Below are 20,026 nucleotides of genomic sequence, written 5' to 3'. Positions count from 1 at the left end.
CAGCAAAGCTACTCCACACGCAGTATAAACTCGGTTTTGAATAGAATGTTCCGTGTATTCGATCGCGACCTTGGCGAAGGAACAGTACAAGCATAGGATGGGTAGTACACGAACACTGCCTTATCGAAAACTGGTTATAACAAGAGTCGGATTAGAATCGCTTCGTCCTGTTGCTAACCGTGTCTTGTCTTACGTGTAACTGTTTAATAGTAGTAGCTTGTCACACTTTTAAGTGTTACATGTAGGGACGTCTCGCGTTGTGACCACGGAAGGGAAGGAAGAGGGCGCAGCCTGGTGTTATATCTTATGGATAGTTCGAGAAGGGGCGGTGGCCGCTGCATTTTATTTTCACATTCGACGCAAGGATCACCACTAACGGTCTCAGATGAGATCGTTCTGTTAGAGAATGCGGAGAGACCTAAGATCCGAGCGCGGACATCGGCGCATAGGCTAGTGATCAGAAACTGTATGACGTCATACTTTCTACACCAAAATAATGTTGATTGCAAGACCCGAACCACTTACCCACATTTTGATTGACATAGTACTTGCGTCCACTACAGAACTCAGCGGTGGACGCCGGTATTGTTGTTATATTAACAATCACAACTGTACTGTGTTGCCTGTTGTGTGGGTTTATCTCTCATAACAATCCTACTGTTTGACTCTCAGTCCATGTTGTGCTGCATTCGGTATTGCAGTACATTGTTCCTATTAAGCAAGATTTTTTTATCGTTCCCCTAACCTGGCTCACTGAGTTTTCCAGTGGATATCAGGAGATAACTGACTCGGTCTCTCGGTGAAGGAAACAGTTCTGTATGACTCACGACCACGGGATAATTCAGTGTTGTACCTATCGTCTGCGTGACAGACGAGCTCAAGATGCGTACGGCACTACCTGCCAGTGCCTTTGATCGCTGCAGTATCATCGGAACCAGGCACATGTACCATTCGTCTAAAGTCTCGCAATCATCAGACTTTTTACATATCACTGAGTCAAAGGTGTGCCAAAGACTACGACGATTTGGGCACTGAGGTTAACAATGTACCCCCAGTTGTAGCATCAGTATAGAAAGACCTCAGCGCAAAAGCCAAGTTGTTGATTCAATGCGTCAGTGCTGGATAACATATATTAGTACCCATACCATCAAGAACAAGCATATGTCCACGTGGTACGCATCTGTAACTCCTTGTGCCAAAGCAGATAAAACAGAACGTAGCTTGCTATCAGGGCTTAGCATGAGCACAGCAACATCGTCTTTGGAGATGGCAAGTGTCTTGGATCAAGAAATACGGTTTACAGCCAAAGACATATCAAGGCAAGAGGGTTGACACAAACTTGTTTCTTTCTTCCAAGAAGTAGGGCGCGCTGTTTGAGATGCGACCAAGTGCTGACTCGCGGTCCTTTTCAGTCAAATACCAATGGGGATGGTAGTGGGGCCGATGTGATTACAGTCTGATAAAAAATGGGAAAGGTTTACTAGTTCCAGGATTTGTCTTACAATCAAGGGAAATCTTTCGAAAACCTTGGCCAGAATCAGTGTAATGGATCTATTTTTAATTTATTTCTTGGGCAATGATGACCATTAGTCCAGACAAAAATCAAGTAGATGTGAGTTCAAGCTGGTGGTGACATAAGGATTGGAACGCTAACGACTGTATGCAAACCTGCGCCGATGTGCTGCAAGCTCTGCTGAGAATGGCTTGACAGAAAATACGTTTTCAAGTTTTCTTCAGTTCAGTCCAGTTGGTCTCTATGAATACATGACTGTAGGCATATTCCCTAATTCGACCCCACTCTTTCCAGTGAGTGGTAGACCCACAAAAGTTATCACCAAGGTAGTCACGAACAGTAATACTCCTGCAACACTACGTTGGATGCTACCCTTACAGTGCAACATATTCCAGTAGTATTAAGAGTTTCTCATACTTGCCTAAGAATACCAAATAACAGCAAAGTTTAACGCTTCATTGTACAGCAGATGTTGAACGTCAACGGTTGTATTCAGTTGCTCTTTCACAGAAAGAATTCTCTGCGAAGACACAGGCGTTTCGTTGTAGTTGGCGTATTGCGCGTTAACATCGGACGTACGGTACGTACAAAGTAATAACGCGTAAGCCGCATAATACTCAGGCTATGTGTGGACAGCCGAAGAGGCTCTTTAATACCCTGAGGCCTCCCGCTGAGGCACCTATCCCGCATTCAGAAGAGACGGGCGGCAAGCAATCCGTGGGTACAATTTTTTTGTACGTTCATCTTGCATCAGCGCCATGCTGAGATTTCGTTGAGAGTGTACTTCTGGTTTCTTTTAGCAGACTCGATAACACTGCATGGACGTGTGTTGCTTCTGTGTGTGTGTGTGTGTGTGTGTGTGTGTGTGTGTGTGTGTGTGTGTGTCTTGGAGGAGGAGGAGAAGGTGGGAGAGGAAGCTGTGAAAATTTTATTGCTTCGATTCAAAATCCCGCAGACAGAAACAAGAGAAGCTGCCAAGGCTTACAATAATACGCGTAAGAATCAGACATACATTTGTATCGAGAATTATTCTGAATGGTGCGAAAGTTGGCCGTGGACCCTAAATAACGAAAAGTGTGAGGTCATCCACATTAGTGCTAAAAGCAATCCGTTAAACCTCGATTACACGATAAATCAGTCAAATATAAAGGCCGTAAATTCAACTAAATACCTAGGAATTACAGTTAGGAACAACTTAAATTGGAAGGAACACACAGAAAATGTTGTTAGGGAAGGCTAACCAAAGACTGCGTTTTATTGGCAGGACACTTAGAAAATTATCAGATCTACTAAGGAGACTGCCTACACTACGATTGTCCGTCATCTTTTAGAATACTGCTTCGCGGTATGGAATCCTTACCAGATAGGACTGACGGAGTACATCGAAAAAGTTCAAAGAAGGGCAGCACGTTTTGTATTATCGCGAAATATGGGAGAGTGTGTCACCGAAATGATACAGGATTTGGGCTGGACATCATAAAAAGGAAGGCGTTTCTCGTAGCGACGGAGTCTTCTCAGGAAATCCCAATCACCAACTTTCTCCTCCGAATGCGAAAATATTTTGTTGACACCGACCTACATAAGGACAAACGGTCACCACGATAAAATAAGGGATATCAGAGCTGGTACGGAAAGAAGTAGGTGTTCGTTCTTTGCGCGCGCTATACGAGATTGGAATAATAGAGAACAGTGAAGGTGGTTCGATGAACCCTCTGCCAGGCAGTTAAATGTGATTTGCAGAGTATCCATGTAGATGTATTCAGACGTTCGATTGTCCTAATTGGAAAGAGCCATAGCAAACACTATTCTTAATGATGAAACCAACAATTCACCGTGGGTGCATCTTGAGGAGTAGTTTGAGAGGGATAGCGTCAAGAGATTGTGGTGGAAGAGAAGCACAGTTTATGCTAGCAGAAGCTGCAGCTTTCTGCACACAGGCCGTACCGTGTACTGAGAAAGCAGTGTCACGTGTGTACACACTCATTCATGGCAGCTTTTGACAGCTTCTCCAACGGACACAACGCAGTGGAGAGAAAGGGAATCTCTGTTGTGAATTTTCCTGGTGTTTACCGCGCCGTTTTTTCTATTTCGGCTTCTACAGTAGTTGTGTACCAGCCTGTAGAATGTGTCACATTTCGCAGCCTTTTATCTCTCAGAACAAAAACTATAATTTTGTTCTTAAGCAGCATTACAGGTTATTGAAGGTTTGTCGTACTGTCAAATAGAGAAATCTACGGTAACTGAATGAAGTATCTTTGTCTACCATTGCACTTTTTTGACAACTATTAAAGGGTTCCTATAAATTATATAGATCTCTAGTACTCGAACGAAACATCTATTTGTTTAAAAAAGGGTGATATTTCAGAGCTGTAAAAGACATTCCAGTGTGATGGATACCATACCCATGCGTTTAAAAGTCGAACAAGTCCGAGGTCTGCGAATTATTCTCAATGAAGCTACATTAAGCGTAATATTCGCGACATACTTTAGTACCCTATGTCTTCGCTCCCGTCACTGTATTCATTCTGACTCCTATTTACAGCGATATGTCCACTTGCAATTTATTATTGAGGTTGTTACGTAGACGTGGTTAAAATTTTCTTTACCATGGTCAAGCTGCACTGCAGTTGTAGTTAACATGGTCAGTAATTTATAATACTAACGTAATGTGGATAGCTCTGTGGATCCCGCGATCTTCCATACACCTGAAATTACCACACCCTTGTGGAAGTTTCTGCGCATTACCCTCTCATTGATCCACCCATTACATTAAGATACGAGGGCCGTTCAGAAAGTAACCTCCGGTTGATTTAAAAAAATACACCAAGTTAAATAAAAATATTTTAATATATACATCTTACAACTACATCTTTGCACTATTTTTCTACATAGTCTCCATAGCGATTGAGGCACTTATCGTATCTCTTCACAAGATTTGAAATTCCTTCTGCATAAAAATCACCCGCTTGTGCCTGGAGCCAGCCTGTGACCGCATCTTTGAGCTCTTCGTCGTCATCAAACCTCTGTGACCCGAGCCATTTCTTCAAATGCGTGAAGAGGTGATAATCACTTGGCGCCAGGTCTGGGCTGTAAGGTGGATGGTTGATAACGTCCCACTTGAAGGACTCAAGAAGGGCCGTTGTTCTGCGAGCAGAGTGAGGACGGGCGTTATCGTGCAAAAAAACGATACCGGAAGTCAGCATACTACGGCGTTTGTTCTGTATAGCCCGTCGTAACTTTTTTATTGTTTCACAGTACACGTCTTGATTAATGGTCGTACCACGTTCCATGAATTCAACCAACAACACCCCTTTGACATCCCAAAACACCGTTGCCATCAGTTTTCTGGCAGAAAAATCTTGCGAGGCTTTTCTTGGTTTGGTAGGCGAATTTGAATGTGCCCACATCTTTGATTGTTCTTTTGTCTCAGGGTTCACGTACTTAATCCAGGTTTCGTCACCGGTCACGATTCTGTTTAACAATGGTTCTCCTTCGTCCTCATAACATGACAGAAAGTCTAATGCAGAGGCCATTCTTTGAGTTTTGTGGTGGTCGGTAAGAATTTTGGGCACCCATCGTGCACAGAACTTACGGTAACCCAATCTTGCTGTCACTATCTCGTACAAGAGAGTCTTAGAAATCTGTGGAAAACCAGTAGACAACTCTGACATTGAGAAACGTCGATTTTCACGAACTTTTGCATCAACTGTCTGAACGAGTTCGTCAGTCACCAATGATGGTCTACCACTCCTCTCTTCGTCATGAACGTTTTCTCGTCCACTTTTAAATAATCGTACCCATTCACGGACAACTCCTTCACTCATAACTCTTGGTCCGTACACGGCACAAAGCTCACGATGAATAGCTGCTGCAGAATATCCTTTGGCTGTAAAAAACCTTATGACAGCACGCACTTCACATTTGGCGGGGTTTCTATTGCAGCACACATTTCAAACTGCCACAAAAACTAAACTAGCGCAGGTACGACGTTCACTCGACCACGGCTTGATGCCGACTGACCTGTTGAGTGCGTGAACGCACAGATGGCGTCGCTACTCCCCCCACAACCCGCACTGTGACCAATCGGAGGTTACTTTCTGAACCGCCCTCGTATTTTGAGTAAAAATCTTTTTGGCGTGTGACTAGGCGTGAAATATTCCAACATTTCAGACAGTTTTGCCAATGCCACATCAGGGTGACGAGATATTATATACAATTGAGACTTTTATTGAAACTAGTACAAGACGTGGGAGCCTGTGTCCTGAGGTTAAAATTCGGAGCGGAGCTGGGAATCGAAACCGGTTGTGTGACCTTCGCGGGTAGCGGAGCAATCCGAGCATCCCTTGCTACATACTTCAAAAGGTTCCTTGCTGGTCGTGAAAAGGTACAGACCAGCGTTTGATTCCCATTCTGAAATACAGATTTATCAGTCATGTGGATCAGCTTCGACCATCTCAGCGCCCAAAGAGTTGAAGTAACAAGCCATCGATGATAGTATGTAAAATATTTACTAACCTTAGGATTGTAAATCCGCTTTTCATGCGTTTTAGAACTCATTGCATCTTACACAGTATTAATCGGGTTATTATTGCTACTTTAATACGTATTATGTTATTTGGATTTTTCGCCTCTTATTAAGAGCTGGCTGTAGCGTTCTGTCTCCAGATTTGTGCATAACCTGGTGACGATCGGTTTCAAGTTGAAAGCGGTTGTGCAATAAGGATTATGTCGTCTAAACAGCTGAGTTATATACTGATCACATTAAACCATCTGTACCGAATTATTTAATCCACACTGTGGTCGAACGCTGACATTTGGGGCAATACATGGCGTATGCGTCCGCTCTTACATTTAGACTGCCTGCAAAATCGGGACGTAATTTTGCAGTTTGCTTCCGGCTCGGCTCAGGAGCTGCTATCAGAAAAAGAGCAGTTAAACTCCCTTTCCTTTCATAATAACATAGGTTATCTGCAATCTCTGAAAGTCATTTTATTCGAATGGTGGTATACCAAGTTTTGCATGTTCAGGCTGATTAGCTCTAACATCCTTGCCATCTGAATTAGCATTCCGTCTGTAGTGATTTCGAGGTTTACGTGATTTTGAACACTAACCTTACTTCCCACCTACACCACCATTAATGAACAGTGGCAAGACCGCCATCATTCTGCATCAACGAATACACACTTTTCGCAACGCAGTCTGCGGCTGACACAATTTAGCTGCGGCTTGAAGTAATTTTGCTCTGTCGTCAGCATAAATGCCAGCAGCCACGTTTCACCGTTGTGACATTACAGCTGCATACATACCCTAGCAATGTGCATTGTTAGGAGCACTTTCCATGAAACAAGTTGTTAAGGTACACTTCTTTTCCATTTACAAGTTCAACACGATAAGATCGATTGCTTGTATGTCTCCGCGAGTGCTGTTGCACAAACATCTCCCGTTCTGTGCAATAGTAGTACGTAGTTACGGAGCCGAAGAGTATTCAGGACTCTCTTGCCGAAAACTTGAAACGGGGATCCTCTAAGTAGCTATTTTCGAGGTATTATTTTCTCTATGGAGTCTAGGAGCTGAAGTTCTATAACGCTGCGAGACAAACGTTCCTGTAGGCATTCGCGCAGCCCGTCTTTGAATATGATCCATAGTCCTACCTCGTAGGAATCCAACACATTTGAATAGTATAGGCTGCAATAGTGCTTTCCTACAACGAAGACTATGCCATGTCTCCATACACCAGCAGGTACATCCATGAATGACTGGTAGCATCTGTACATGAAATGTATTTGCTGTTCCGAATACAACAACCATCGGGGAATGAGGACAATGAAATTTTGTGCCGGGCCAGGACTCGAACCCAGATTAAACGCTTTGGCTATCCGTGCACGATACTTGGCCAGACTAAATCTTCCATACGTCATCATTCCTGCGCACGACATGTACTCGTACACACGTTATGTAATTCCCGTACAGGGCACGACATTTTAAATGGAAGTCGCTGCCTGGTGTCGGTGGGTAAATACAATACTGCAGTGCCTGTGTCACTAAGAAAAACAAGGTAATATTCCTTCGTACACGGATGCTTGTCCGAAGGGACGTTGCATCGTTCTTGCTAACAACAGAGGCACTGCAGTATCGTATCGTATCGATTCCATGTGTGGTCCGTTACTAGTATACGTTGCTACATTGCGCGAAGTGCAGTAAAAGCGCATTGAGAGGTGCTCGTTAAGCTTACGCATTATGGACGCTGTGGAACAACGGGACTGTATATTAACTGAATGTAAATGGGGCCGGCCGGGGTGGCCTAGCGGTTCTAGGCGCTACAGTCTGGAACCGCGCGACCGCTACAGTCGCAGGTTCGTGTCCTGCCTCGGGCATGGATGTGTGTGATGTCCTCAGGTTAGTTAGGTTTAAGTAGTTCTAAGTTCTAGGGGACTGATGACCTCACAAGTTAAGTCCCATAGTGCTCAGAGCCATTTTTTTGTAAATGGGGCTCTCTGCGATCAGTCACTTACGAAATATTTCTTTAGTGCCATGAAGCATGTCATCCGCAAAAAGAATGAGTTTGCTCACTTAATATTATCTGCTAAATCGCTAGTATATAACGTGGATAATTACGATCTTACAAGAGAGTAAAAAAAATTATATAACAGTCAGTGTTCTGAACTTCTTCCACGTCACGAACATTTAACTTCGTCGCGCGTCGTTCATACCAGACCGAGATTTTTTTTCAGATCGCCAGTACATCCTGCGTTAAATGTGCATCTCATGGCGGGTTGCGACGTGGGATTTCTTTTGTACCTGCTGCTTGGATGCAAGCAGCTTCTCGACTCCGTATCATATTTATCAGTTTTGCATGACGCTGAGATACGTGGTGCCTCCTAGTACATGTTCTTAATATTTTTTTTTTTTTTGTGTTTCAGGTAAGTGGAACAGCCGTCCCACGTAAAGCAGCACTGCAAACGCAAAGGAACGCGCAAGGTAGGCTTCACCGGCTGCCATATCCATTCCTTGTAACGAAAGGGAGTGCAAAAATAAAAAAAAAAAAAAACAAGAAGTTAAAAGTAATTAAGAAATACTAAGTGCGCCATAAAAGTAAAGCATGTTGTATCGACTGTTGCTTACAGCGTTTGCTTTTAGTAGCTCGATACGGGACGGTATATGTACACACTGAAGAAAAAAAAGACGGCCAGCTCTTGCGAGAGTGAGCGCGAGCTGTAAAATTTGTGATACGGCTCCAGCCGTCACGGCAAGACCTGTATGTATCTCTCTCTCTCTCTCCCTCGTTTTCTTTTTTTTTTCACTCGGCCGGCGTCTTGTTTTCGGACGCGCGTTTTTTAATCGTCCCCGCGGCGTTCGCCATTTGCATGATTGCCCGCGAGTCCCGTTTGGCGCCTCCGACGGACGAGCGAAGCGGGGCGCGCGGGCAGCCGGCGACCAGACACGAAGACGGCTGTCTGGAGGCGCCGCTGCCTGCAGCACGGATAATTGCGGACGCGGGACGCTTCCTCGTTACCACCGGTCGGCCGTGTAATCACCCGAGGGCGACCGAGCGGCGCCGAATACTGCCGAACGCTGATCCGAACTCGGCGCACGCGCAATCGTACTGCTGCTCGTTAGGCCAGTAACTGCACAGAACGTGAAAATATCAGAGTGCAAGGCCCATGTTACGATACGGAAACAACAGACCGACACAAGCGCTCCGTGTGGCTTGGCAGTGAACTTCGAATTCGGGAAAATATGGAGCGATACTTTGTATTCTTGCTTTGCGAAATACGAGTACTATCAAATTTCTTTGTCAAATATCTTTGTCCAATATCTTTGTCAAAGATATTTGATGGTGTAATCTAGGGCCTCGCTGTAGATTTGATCAAAGAAGTCGCTTGTCTTCTGTTCACTGCAATGTGACATGTTACCACATGAAGCGCTAGCATCGCTGCATTCTGTCGTCTGTAGTGTTTTTATAAACATTCCCGGTAAATGCAATTGGTGTGTGCTGACAACTACAAAATTAATAGAAATGTATGAAGCTGATGAGGCGCTTTACAACGTGAGGCACGCTGAATACAAAAATAAATTACGAAGATTGGAGACCTAACCTAACCTAACCCTCTCCTGTAGCAAGGAATCAGAGTGTTACGGTGAGCCTGTCTTCTGCTGATGTAGCAGTTCTTAAGTGAACATTGTTCTCTGTGATATGAGGATACACTTCATTGAGCACATACAGGACTGTATGCTCATCCATTCTTAAGTAATTGATGTACGACTTGACGTCCTCCACTATAAGCTCACGTAACAAGTTTTGTTGAATGCTTTTATCGTGTTGTCGTAGAACCCACGGCTTCACCCAAGTGTGTTTCCTTTTTTCCCCCGCTTCTCTTCCGCATGTGCACACAGTGCAATTGTGGTGCATGCAACTGCTGCGGTTAATAAAAAGTAGTTGTTGTCAGCCATCTTGAACTTTGACGAAAAATATGATGACAGTGTAATACCCCTTCTAGCGCTACGTCAAAGATCTTCGTCAAATATATTTGACTGAATATTTCATCACATCTTTGATCAAATCTCTGACAAATAAATTCGATAGTGTAATACCGGCCTAAAGTATACTTACCTAAAAATCCTAACATTGCAATTTCGACCGTTTGGCTATCATCAAGTGGAAATTATGTTCCTGATTACTACCTTCTTCTGTGTACTGCACTCTTTGAATTCCAATGTAAATATTTTGCTTTTCATACGAAAAAGAAACTGGTTCAATCGCATAGTATCCTGTGGCTCATGTCTATTTGTTACTGCCTATGAATCCGTGTGTGAACTCCATTTAAATGCACTATAAGTATACTGCTCGTATTCTGCGGTATTTTTGTTCCCATCCGTTTTCCATATTCACGCATTTAATGGAGGCTGCTGAAATTTTCATTGATTTCTACTAAAATGTAGTGTTTGAAGCATCTGCTAATAACGTGTGATAACATTTCCCTAACTCCTGTCGCATTTTTATCATTTAGAAGGAAGAACGCACTAGTCGCCAGTTTTACAAAGCAGACTCATCTGCATCTACATCCATACTCTGCAACCCACTGTGAAATGCGTGGCAAGAAGCAACACCATTCAAAGAGGAATTACATACCTATTCCGTGATAATAAGTAATGGAGTTGAATAGTAGTACTGTCAAAAAGTGCTAACATGGAGATCTCTCCATTAAATGCGAGAAAGTACGAAAAACGGATGCAAACAAAATTAAGGTAGAATAAGAGCAGAATTCTTACGAAACTCTTAAATAGAGCAGTTCACACACAGCACGTTTTAATCTGTTCCGTGAAATGGATGGACTCATGAGTGTAACATCGGCAGTTCCTGCCCGTACACTGATACTGAAGTGATGATAATGCCTTACGTTCACGATTGCTTCGTGGATCTGCATCTGCCCACACAGACATATTGTTGTAATTTACTACACAATGTCTTGTAAATACTGTCTCAAATACACCAACAAATACTAAACATCACTCGTGAGAAGTAAAATGGTCCATATCTCAACAGATACCGGTTTCAGGTAGGATTGAAAACTACTGTAGTCGGTCGGAGTGGCCGAGCGGTTCTGGGCGCTACAGTCTGGAACCGCGAGACCGCTGCAGTCGCAGGTTCGAATCCTGACTCGGGCATGGATGTGTGTAATGTCCTTAGGTTAGTTAGGTTTAAGTAGTTCTAAGTTCTAGGGGACTGATGACCTCAGAAGTTAAGTCCCGTAGTGCTCAGACTCATTTGAACCAAAACTACTGTAGACGCTCATGAGTAAACGTAGACAAGGTAGATTTTAGGGAAATCAAGTAAGACACGCTTGTGATCATTATGAGGTAATGCCTGATACGTATGTAACACACCCAATGTACAGGTAACGCAGGTATGACCTTAACTGACCAGAGCTACTAGGAAAAGCCAGGAGCGGTGAACTGTCTAGAAAATGAACCTTGATATACACTCTATGATCAAAAGTTCCCGGACACCCCCAAAAATACACTTTTTCATGTTACGTGCATCGTGCTGCCACCTGCTGTCAGGTACTCCATATCAGCGACCACGGTAGTCATTAGACATTGTGAGGGAGCAGAATGGGGCGCTCCGCGGAGGCCCACTGTTTCCGATGTTATACTAAAGTGGAAACTTGAAGTGACACGTACAGCACAAAAGCATACGGGCCGACCTCGCCTGTTGACTGACAGAGGCCGCCGACTGTTGAAGAGGGTCGTAACCTGTAATAGGCAGACATCTATCCAGACCATCACACAGGAATTCCAAACTGCAACAGGATCCACTGGAGGTACTACGTCAGTTAGGATGGAGGTGAGAAAATTTGGATTTTATGGTCGAGCGGCTGCTCATAAGCCACATATCATGCCCGTAAATGCCAAACGATGTAAATGCCAAACGATGCCTTGCTTGGTGTAAGGAGCGATTGAACAGTGGATAAAACGTTGTGTGCAGTAACGAATCACGGTACACAATGTAGCGATCCGATGGCAGGGTGTGGTTATGGCGAATTCCCGGCGAACGTCATCTGCCGCGTGTGTAGTGCCAACAGTACAATTCGGAGGCGGTGGTGTTATACCAGTATGGTCGTGTTTTTCTTGGAGTGGGCTTGCACCACCTTTTGTTTTGCGTGGCACTATCACAGCACAGGCCTACACTAATGTTTTAAGCACATTCTTGCTTCCCACTGTTGAACAGCAATTCAGGGATGGCGATTGCATCTTTCAACACGATCGAGCACCTGTTCATAATGCACGGCCCTGTGGCGGAGTGGTTGCACGACAATAAAATCCCTGTAATGGAGTGACCTGCACAGAGTCCTGACCTGAATCCTATAGAACACCTTTGGGATGTTTTGGAACGCCGACTTCGTGCCAGGCCTTACCGACTGACATCGATACCTCTCCTCAGTGCAGCACTCCGTGAAGAATGGGCTGCCATTACCCAGAAACCTTCCAGCACCTTACTGGACGTATGCCTGCGAGAGTGGAAGCTGTCATCAAGACTAAGGGTTGGCCAACGCCATATTGAATTCCAGTATTACAGATGGAGGGAGCCACGAACTTTTAAGTCATTTTCAGTCAGGTATCCGGATACTTTTGATCACATAGTTTATACGGTAAAGGGCTGGGTAACCTACTGAGTATTTTGTTTTACACGTTACATTTCTGTCTGTTGTTTAAGAATAGACAATATTTATAGGAAAACTGGAATTGTCAATGTTTAATTCAGGTTTTATTCTAAAATTGTTGATTTGTGACGTGAAAGAGAGGGCTGTTGTAGTAAAAATAAATAAAACAATACAGATTTACTATATAGTGCTAGAAAGCGCTATTTCCTCAACAAAAACGTAAAACTAAAAAAAGTAAAACACAAAACAAAAATATATCAAACATTGCTTCAATACTTCGTCGAACTTATATAAAAAATGGGTCTGTTACTTAGAAGCAACTTTTGCATTTATCAATAGTATCAGTTTCATTACGACGAAGAACGTTCTGTTGGGTACAAAATAACAGTAATAATTATATGTAGATGCTTACGTTTGTGCATGTAAACTGCGCTTTGATTACTTAAAACCGCAGAAGTTACGCAATCAACTCATTTGTATTACTTGTAAAATACAATTTAAGTTTTTTAAGGATATAAAATACGCAATGAACTAACGTTAAGTGATGTGCAGTTCTAATTTTGTGCAAAACAAACAGCCAAACAAAAATGCAAAGAAGTCATCGGCTCCCAGTTTCACTGTTCCACATTCATTTATGTTTCTTTGCCTGCCAACACTACTGGTAATTCTACCATTTACTACGTCATATATGTAGTGTACTAAAACAACTAAATCGTAGTTTTTATGGAGCGCAACTCTAGTTTCAGGGCAGAGTTAGTACTAATACTACATCGTAGAGGAATGTGTCACACTTAAAAAAATAAAATAAAAAGGCAATAAAATGATAAACTTACAGAACTCGTAGACAGTCTGTAGAGAGCTCATGTCTGAAAACGTCCAATGACGCTACAGTACGTCGAAGTTACAGGAAGGAACGCCTGCCGCTAGGCAACCCCTCCGGCGGCAAACAGGAGCTGCACGGCTGACTCCTTTGCCGATTCTGTATTTTCGTACAGCTGATGTTCGCTGCTGAAGGAATGGCCTATTGGTACGCATTTTCCTATCCTCACTTTATTCCTCTAGACATCCTCTATAGCTTCTCGGTATATTTGTGTTACACGCTCTATACTAGGAAAGATTGCCAGTCGGCATCGACACACACAGTAGTGGGCTCGTCTTAAAAGAGACCTGCTGTCGCTCCATGGCCGTGGTTTATGAAGGCGCTCAAGTCTGTATGTAGTCATCGTAGTAGTTAGTTTCTCGTTATTTCTACGTCCTACAGCCATCTGCCGACGGTACTGTCGTTTCCAGCCTGCGCGTAGCGTCGCTCCTCAATAAATATCAACATGGTTCTAGTTCAGACTATTTTGTTATTGATCGACAATCTGTTGGTGCTTTCTTGTATTGGTTCTTGCTGCAAGTGTGCTTGTACACAGTGAGACGTGCAGCAAGCGTTGGTAATGTTCGGTCCTCCTGTGTAGACTGCAAGGGCCACAGAAACTGTCTCCCCTCTTGCTCATTCATTCCCACTACTGCTGTCTCTTCTCGCTGTGACTACTTCTCTCGTCCCCGTTGTCACTGTCATAGACTCTGTCTCTCATAACGAGTGATTCTCAACTACTTCCAGTTTCTTCTTCTCTTTATTCCTCTCTCGCTGATACTGCCTCCTTCTTTCTTTTCCTAGCACTATTCTGTCACTGTCAACTATGTTCCACTGTTACTGCGTCCCTCTCTTTCTTCCAAACTGCCATCGTCTCCTTTGCTCTTTCTGTACCACAACTACTATCTACAGCCTTCCAGTATTAATTTTATTACTTTTTCGTCTCTTTCCCTCTGCCACTGTCTCCTTCTCTGTCAGCATAAAAAATCGGGAATACCTTACGCAAGCCAAAACTGATGTGTTTCACACTATTGAAGACGAACAAGGGCTCATAATTCTTCAAAGAGCCCATCTTTATCGGACATTGTTTTCTTGTTTTGGTCCATGCTACCACCTCTGAAATTTGCCTACCCTACAATCTTAGCAACAACAGTAGCGGTACACGCATTCCACTGTCAGAGGTATCAGAGCTATTCCTGGTTACAACTTTCGATCCGGTTGTTTCCTACCAGGTGCCTTATCTTAGACTGATACATTTAGCCTTCTCCATCGTCCCTGGACGTTTGTAACATCATCACGGAATCACCCTGTATAAAGGGTTCTTTTAGTCAAATACAGGCTGATTATAATTAAAGTTAAATTTTCAAAAAGCTGTAGAAATAACACCACTGGTCAGAATGACGTCAAATTGCAACCGAATATTATCGGAGAAGGGGGAAAACGTATGATAGAAGAAAAAATAGTGTGAAATGTTATCAATAGAAGGCGCTGAATGTGTCAGAATACGTAAATGTAAACACCTGTCATGTCCACGACCCATTGAAGTTCGTATAAACACGCCGGGTATACGGCTTTTCCTCCTTTCGCATCTGCGACGTTCGCCATGACTCTCTCAATGGAGGATCGCGCTCTGCTTGTAAAGCTGTATTACAAGAATGACTGTACACACGTCGCTCTGCAGAAGTTCCGGATACTGAAGGGTTTGAAAAAAGGCGTTGGTCCGATGACGGCCATGAGTCTGGAGAAAACGATTCGGAAATTCGAAAAAACGGTTCCTCTGACAACCTGGTAGAGGAAGGAAACGAATTGATTCGACGTCAATGGAAGCAGTGACCACAGCAACGCAGGAGGAGACAAGTGGTGGTGTGTAAACGTGTAGTGCAATGTTCGAACATTGGACATACCGCGAGCACGGTGCGTAAAATGCTACGAAACATCCTTCTTTGCTACGCATTCAGAATTACCCATGTGCACGAGTTGCTTCCTGTTGACCTGACAGCAAGAGAGACCTTTGCTTTAGAATTTCTTGCTCGCATGGAAGTGGACAATGATTGGCCGTGGAAGATTTTGTGGACAGACTAAGCCCACTTCCATCTGACGACCGAGCGAGGTGGCGCAGTGGTTAGACACTGGACTCGCGTTCGGAAGGACGACGGTTCAATCCCGCGTCCGGCCATCCTGATTTAGGTTTTCCGTGATTTCCCTAAATCACTCCAGGCAAATGCCGGGATGGTTCCTCTGAAAGGGCACGGCCGACTTCCTTCCCCATCCTTCCCTAATCCGATGAGACCGATGACCACGCTGTCTGGTCTCCTTCCCCAAAACCAACCAACCATCTGATAGGATGTCATTACACAGAATTGTCGAATGTGGGGAACGGAAAATCCACACGAAAATCAACCAGTACCACTTCATCCTGAAAAGGTCACTGCGTGTTGCGAGTTTACGGCATGATTTATACAGGGCCATATTTTTTCGAAGAGGCAGGTGCTTCCGGTCATGTTACCTGTACCGTCACTGGTAAGCGCAATGAGTGTCTTTTGCGCAAATACGTCATTCCAGCTCTCCAACAGGCATGGATGTGTGGATGGGATCATTTGTAAGCAAGATGGCGCACCTCCGCACATTGCAAATCCAGTTAAGCAGCTGCTAAAGCGCCATTTCGGAAATGCTAGAATTATCAGCCGCCGTTTCCCTACAGCCTGGCCGTCCCGATCACCTGATCTTAATCCGCGTGACTTCTGGCTGTGGGGCTGTCTGAAAGATGTTGTGTTCAGTGTTCCGATTGCAAACTTAGCTGCATCGAAGGCACGCATTGCTCAACACATTCTGAACGTGACCATGGAAACACATCGATCAGTTGTGGAACATGCTGTTTCTCGAGTTTAGCTTGTAGCAAAAAACGATGGACAGCATATTGAACATTTTTTGCGCCAGTCACACGAAAATTAGTAATCCGATTTTATTTTTGACTGATGCTTTTTATGCGGTTTTTGGCCTCAGGACATTTAAAAACCGATGTGATTGATGCTTTTTATGCGGTTTTTGGCCTCAGGACAATTAAAAACCGATATTTCCCGTCCGATATGATATGAACTTGACGTGCAGGATGGGCTTACGTAACTAATCAGTATCACACATGTACACCGATGCACAGTGAGTAGTACAGTTTATTTAACGTCAAACGTACAGCCGGCCGTTGTGGACGAGCGGTTCTAGGCTCTTCAGTCCGGAACCGCGCTGCTGCTACGGTCGCAGGTTCTAATCCTGCCTCGGGCCTGGATGCGTGTGATGTCCTTGGGTTAGTTAGGTTTAGGTAGTTATGTCTTGGGGACTGATGACCTCAGATGTTAAGTCCCATAGTGCTCAGAGCCATTTGAACCATTTTTTTTTTTTTTTCAAACGTACAGCTTAGGCATTGTTGTATGATTCATTTGTCATTTGTAGTCGACCACTATTAAATTATGATGCGTACCGCGCCATCTATTGCTACATTTTGTAACAATTTCTTCTGCCATACGTGTTCCCCCTTCTCCGATAATATTCGGTTGCAATTTAACGTCATTCTGACGACTGGTGTTATTTCGACAGCGGTTTGGAAGTTTAGCTTTAATTATAATCACCCTTTATTTCTCAAGCCGATCATGTACTTGTGAAGACACTCGATACGGTCGGTTAGCGGTTGACGCTTTGAGATAGTGCCAACGCTTCTCGGAAATCCAGGAAGACGGAATCTGTCTGCTCAGCTGCATATACATGTGTGTTCAGGATGTCGTAAAATACTACATATATTTCAGTTTGAATGCAGCAACCGCGCTTGTCCTGCAGCGGTGTTATTTAGCCTGCAACAAAGTCACGTACGAGCCGTAAACACGTCCCTCGGCTACCTCCGAACGAAGGAGTGTAAACGTAGATGTAAAGGTGAATGTAGGACCTCCCTGACACGGGCGACGTCGTCTCGCGTGACAGACCTCGACTGCAAGTACGAAATGAACTGAAGAAACGACCCAGGTGCAGACGGGGGTGAGGTCACGGGACGTGGCGATCAGACGCTCTGTTTACGAGACGCTGACCCGCGCGCAGTACCAGCCGCCGTCTGTTTACGGTCCATTGTTCTGGCGGGCTGACCGGCACCGCAACACGCGGCGCTGCGCTAGCCGAGCGCAGATCCGCGTCGGAACGGCAGCTGCGGCGCCGCTGTGCCGTTATGGTCGCCGATGGGAACGCGCGGCAGCTACTGGGCGTATCGGGAGCGCTCTCCAGTGCACGGAACTGGCACCAAACGGGAAAGGGCTGTCTGCAACTCTAAAACTCGAGGATACCAGGTAACTGGGTTTTCTGATTGGCTAACGTTCATGACGCCGTATTGCAACCCGATGCGACAGCGAAACTGGATAGCATTCGGGCGCCGTATTGAATTCCATCGTATTTCAGTGTGTTTGTATTACCTATACATCTACATCTATCTACATTTATACTCCGCAAGCCACCCAACGGTCTGTGGCGGAGGGCACTTTACGTGCCACTGTCATTACCTCCCTTTCCTGTTCCAGTCGGGTATGGTTCGCGGGAAGAACGACTGCCGGAAAGCCTCCGTGCGCGCTCGAATCTCTCTAATTTTACATTCGTGATCTACTCGGGAGGTATAAGTAGCGGAAAGCAATATATTCGATACCTCATCAAGAAACGCACCGCCGGCCGCGGTGGCCGTGCGGTTCTAGGCGCTCCAGTCCGGAGCCGCGCTGTTGCTACGGTCGCAGGTTCGAATCCTGCCTCAGGCATGGGTGTATGTGATGTCCTTAGGTTAGTTAGGTTTAAGTAGTTCTAAGTTCTAGGGGACTGATGACCACAGCAGTTGAGTCCCATAGTGCTCAGAGCCATTTGAACCAAGAAACGCGCCCTCTCGAAACCTGGACAGCAAGCTACACCGCGATGCAGAGCGCCTCTCTTGCAGAGTCTGCCACTTGAGTTTACTAAACGTCTCTGCAACGCTATCACGCTTACCAAATAACTCTGTGACGAAACGCGCCGCTCTTCTTTGGATCTTCTCTATCTCCTCTGTCAACCCGACCTGGTACGGATCCCACAGTGGTGAGCAATACTCAAGTATAGGTCGAGCTAATGTTTTAGTCTACATTTTCTAAGGCCTCTCCCAATGAATCTCAACCTGGCACCCGTCTTACCAACAGTTAATTTTATATGATCACTCCACTTGTCCGCCCCAGTAGCTGAGTGGTCAGCGTGACGGGTTGCCGTCCTCTGGGCCCGGGTTCGATTCCCGGCTGGGTCGGAGATTTTCTCCGCTCAGGGACTGGGTGTTGTGTTGTGTTCATCATCATTTCATCCCCATCCGGCGTGCAGGTCGCCCAATGTGGCGCCGAATGTAATAAGACCTGCGATATGGCGGCCGGACCTGCCCCGCGAGGGGCCTCCCGGCCAATGCCGCCAAACGCTCATTTCCATTTCCATCACTCCACTTCAAATCGTTCCGCACGCATACTCCCAGATATTTTACAGAAGTAACTGCTACCAGTGTTTGTTCCGCTATCATATAATCACACAATAAAGGATCCTTCCTTCTATGTATTCGCAATACATAACATTTGTCTGTGTTAAGGGTCAGTTGCCACTCCCTGCACCAAGTGCCTATCCGCTGCAGATCTTCCTGAATTTCGCTGCAATTTTCTAATGCTGCAACTTCTCTGTATACTACATCATCATCCGCGAAAAGCCGCATGGAACTTCCGACTCTATCTACTAGGTTATTTATATATGTTGTGAAAAGCAATGGTCCCATAACACTCCCCTGTGGCACGCCAGAGTTTACTTTAACGTCTGTAGACGTCTCTCCATTGAGAACAACATGCTGTGTTCTGTTTGCTAAAAACACAGTTGTTCTGATATTCCGTTGGCTCTTACTTTTTTTATCAGGCGACAGTGCGGAACTGTATCGAACCCCTTCCGGAAGTCAACGAAAATGCCATCTACCTGGGAGCTTGTATCTAACATTTTCTGGGTCTCATCAACAAATAAAGCGAGTTGGGTCTCACACGATCGCTGTTTCCGGAATCCATGTTGATTCCTACAGAGTAGATTGTGGATTTCCAGAAACGACATGATACGCGAGCAAAAAACATGTTCTGTGTGTTATGTAGTGTTCTGCGCTCTGCCAAAACTACGGTTCGGTAGTTTTGGTACAGTACATAAAGGACGTAGCATATGGTAGAATTGCAGGTAGCATTGGTAGGGAAAGAAACAAAAATACATTCAGCTAAAACATTACGACCACCTACCTAACAGCCTGTATGTCCACCTTTGGCACCACCAGTGAGGACGCTTCGTGGCAGAGAAGCAGCGATGCCTTGGTAGGTTGCTGGGAGGGCGCTGACACCACATCTGCACACACTAAACTAAACTCCTCCCGCACAGGCCACGAAGGCCCAAAGGTACTGACTGGCCGCCGTGTCATCCTCAGACCACAGGCATCAATGG

General features: G+C 44.9%; 1 protein-coding gene across 4 annotated transcripts in view; it reads left to right on the top strand.

Annotated features, from left to right (window-relative positions):
• Positions 1–20,026, top strand: part of LOC124794736 (protein TANC2) — a 653,277-nt gene that overhangs the window by 419,938 nt on the left and 213,313 nt on the right. The window lies entirely within an intron of this gene.

The sequence above is a fragment of the Schistocerca piceifrons genome, chromosome 4 (genome assembly GCF_021461385.2).
Source record: "Schistocerca piceifrons isolate TAMUIC-IGC-003096 chromosome 4, iqSchPice1.1, whole genome shotgun sequence".
NCBI classification, from domain to species: Eukaryota; Metazoa; Arthropoda; class Insecta; order Orthoptera; family Acrididae; genus Schistocerca; species Schistocerca piceifrons.
The sequence above is the reverse complement of the archived record's forward strand: the minus strand, read 5'-3'. Positions and strand labels throughout refer to the sequence as shown.